The following is a 3,938-nucleotide window of genomic DNA, read 5'->3' on the forward strand; positions in this document are numbered from 1 at the left end:
AATGTTAGCGACTGGTTTGCTGTATATGGCTTTTACTATGTTTAGGTATGGGCCTTGAATTCCTATTCTTTCCAGGACTTTTATCATGAAGGGGTGTTGAATTTTGTCAAAAGCTTTCTCAGCATCTAATGAAATGATCATGTGGTTTTGTTCTTTCAGTTTGTTTATATAATGGATCACGTTGATGGTTTTCCGTATATTAAACCATCCCTGCATGCCTGGGATGAAGCCTACTTGATCATGGTGGATGATTGTTTTGATGTGCTCTTGGATTCGGTTTGCCAGAATTTTATTGAGTATTTTTGCGTTGATATTCATAAGGGAAATTGGTCTGAAGTTCTCTTTCTTTGTTGGGTCTTTGTGTGGTTTAGGTATAAGAGTAGATGTGGCTTCATAGAAGGAATTCAGTAGTGCTCCATCTGTTTCAATTTTGTGGAATAGTTTGGATAGTATTGGTATGAGGTCTTCTATGAAGGTTTGATAGAATTCTGCACTAAACCCGTCTGGTCCTGGGCTCTTTTTGGTTGGGAGACCTTTAATGACTGCTTCTATTTCGTTAGGAGTTATGGGGTTGTTTACGTGGTTTATCTGTTTCTGATTTAACTTCGGTACCTGGTATCTGTCTAGAAAAATGTCCATTTCCTGCAGATTTTCAAGTTTTGTTGAATATAGGCTTTTGTAGTAGGATCTGATGATTTTTTGAATTTCCTCTGATTCTGTAGTTATGTCTCCCTTTTCATTTCTGATTTTGCTAATTTGGACACACTCTCTGTGTCCTCTCATTAGTCTGGCTAAGGGCTTATCTATCTTGTTGATTTTCTCAAAGAGCCAACTTTTGGTTCTGTTGATTCTTTCTATGGTCCTTTTTGTTTCTACTTGGTTGATTTCAGCTCTGAGTTTGATTATTTCCTGCCTTCTCTTCCTCCTGGGTGTATTTGCTTTTTTTTTGTTCTAGAGCTTTTAGGTGTGCTGTGAAGCTGGTGACATATGCTCTTTCCTGTTTCTTTCTGCAGGCACTCAGCGCTATGAGTTTTCCTCTTAGCACAGCTTTCATTGTGTCCCATAAGTTTGGGTATGTTGTACCTTCATTTTCATTAAATTCTAAGAAGTCTTTAATTTCTTTCTTTATTTCTTCCTTGACCAGGTTATCGTTGAGTAGAGCATTGTTCAACTTCCATGTATGTGTGGGCATTCTTCCCTTATTGTTATTGAAGACCAGTTTTAGGCCGGACCACAGCAACTTTTATAAAAGAAAACATTTATTTGGGGGTGGCTTACGTTTCAGAGGTTTAGTCCTTTATTGACATTTCAGGAAGCCTGGCGTGCAGACAGATATGGTGCTGAAGACAGAGTTGAAAGTTCTGCATCTTGATCCACAGTGAGCAGGGAGAGCACTTAGGTGTACTTCCTCTAACAATGTGACATCTACTCCAGAAGGCCACTCCTCCTAATGATGCCGTTTATAATGGGTCAAACATTGCAACACATGAGTCTCTGGGGGTCATACCTATTCAAACAACCACTAGAAGTCTGTGGGACATTTTCTTGATTAATGATTAATATGGATGGGTCCAGTTCATGGTGGGTGGTGCTCCCTGCTTAGCTAAAATATTCATTGTTCATTAAAAAGCAATTATTCAGTATTTAAATATTATGTGGTTCCTGAGCTCCCTCTTGGTGTAGATGTTTAATTGAATTCCAATATAGTCTGGTAAGACGCAAGGCTTCTTTCTTTCTTCCTTCTTTCTTCCTTTCTTCCTTCCTTCCTTCCTTTCTCTCTTTCTTTCTTTCTTTCTTTCTTTCTTTCTTTCTTTCTTCCTTTCTTTCTTTCACTTCTTAAGTCTTGGTTTGTGCCTGTGGTGTTGTTAATTTGCTCATTTATTGCTGTGATAACACATTGACCAAAACTCCCTGGGGGAGGAAGAGGTTAATTTCACCAGATTAGCCTATAGGCAAGTTTGTGGGGCATTTTCTTGACTAATGCTTGATATTGGAAGTCCAGCCCACTGTGGACTGTACCACACTGGGTCAGATGGTCCTGAGTTGTGTAAAAGAGGCACAAGCTAGTAAGCAGTATTCCTCCATGGCTTCTGCTTAAGTTCCTGACCTCTTCCTCTAAAACTTTGTTTTGTCAGGGTTTTAACATAGCATTAGAAAATCAAGTTAATACAGGCATTAATATCAGGAGTGGAGTATGTTGTGATAGATCTGATCATATTGTTTGAGGGAGAATTGTATAAGTGTTTGGAACTTTGAGTTGGAAAATGCATTACCGTTCAATACTTGGTAAGCTGTTCTTTGAGAACTTGGATGATAATTCTGAGAGCAATATAGACCTGACTTCCAAAGCTTCAAAGGAAAGCAAAGACTCTATCATCCCAGCAAAGAGCAAGGGCTCTTTAAACAATATTTTGGAATTAAGAATCTGGTTTCTGGCCGGCTGTGGCGGAAGAATCAGCTATAATTAACAAGAGATCAACACCCCCAAAGTGAAACAAGAGACCAGGATCATTGGGCCAAAATTTTCTGAGAAATATTTCCTCAGGATCAGCACACAGAAACTCTGGTCTAGAAAGGCCAGGGCTGCAGCTTATGCTGGGATCAGAACTTGGTAACGTGTAAGAGGCTTCCATGTGGTATTGCTTTTGGCAGAACAGAAACTGCAGGATTGAAGAGTTTGTGGAGAGATATGAAAGCTTACTTAGCATCATGTGACAGGGTTGGAGTCCCTGAAGAAGGCCCAGTAGAGACCACTAATAAAGGCAAAGCTTCAGTTGCAGTGTTAGATCCAGAATTTTGGAGATGCCAGGATTAAGGAATGACAACAGTGGCAGATGTAGAATGAAGCCAGTCTGAGTCTATGAGACAAGCTGTGTGTCTGTAAATAGCACAGGCGGATAATTAGAGCTGCCCAAGTCATGTGAAGCCTAGAAGATCATAAGTGAGTCCCAGATATTAGGCACTGAATTATTAACACTGTTGATTTTTTTTTTAAAACTGTGTCATAGGTTCATTTTTGTGAAGCAACATCATGACCAAGGCAACTTTTATAAAGGAAGACATTTAGTTGGGCCTGGCTTACAGTGTCAGTTCAATTCATCATTCTCATGGTGGGGAGCATGGCAGCATCCAGGCAGACGGGTGCTGGAGAAGGAGCTCAGAGCTCTACATCCTGATCTGAAGGCAGCCAGAAGGACAGTGGCATCTGCAGAAAGCTGGGAGGAGGGTCTCATTTCACACTGGGTGGAACCTGAGTATATGAGCCGCAAGCTCACCTCCACAGTGACATACGTCTTTCAACAAGAACACACTTACTCTAACAAGGCCACACTTTCTAGTAGTGCTACCCTCTGGGCCAAGCATATTCAAACTACCACACTATGTTTAAGTTCTTTCTTGGATTAGGAAAATATCTTTATTTTGAAGGAGCCCCAATTGAGAGATTCGGACTTTTTAAAGAGACATTGGAATTTAAGAGAACTTACAGTTTTAAAAGTGTGTTTTAAAAGAAAAATTCAAAACTATAGGGCTTTAAGAAAAAGCTGCACTATAGTTTACATTGTGAAATTAACATGAGATCTTGGGGATAGAAAAAAGAAAGGAAAGGTTATGATTTAATAGTTTTGTGTTCATGTTTCAAGTTAACAAAAGGTTAATTGTGAGTTTTTTGGTTTTGTTTTGTTTTTTGTTTGTTTGTTTTTATTTTGTCGACTTGATACAAGCTAGAGCCATCTTGAAAGAGGGGACATTATTAGTCAAGGAATTGCCTGTATAAGATTTGCATTAGCAAACCAGAAACTTCTTGATTGGTAATCAATGTGAGAGGGTCTGAGACAGGTAGTCTTGGGGTGTATACAAGGCAAATTCATCAAGCTACGATGAGAAATGCAGTAACTGTCATTCCCTTGTGGTTTCTGCTTATTTCTGCTTCCAGGTTT

This window comes from Rattus norvegicus, chromosome 11 (genome assembly GCF_021556685.1).
Source record: "Rattus norvegicus strain SHRSP/BbbUtx chromosome 11, alternate assembly SHRSP_T2T, whole genome shotgun sequence".
Taxonomy (NCBI): Eukaryota; Metazoa; Chordata; class Mammalia; order Rodentia; family Muridae; genus Rattus; species Rattus norvegicus.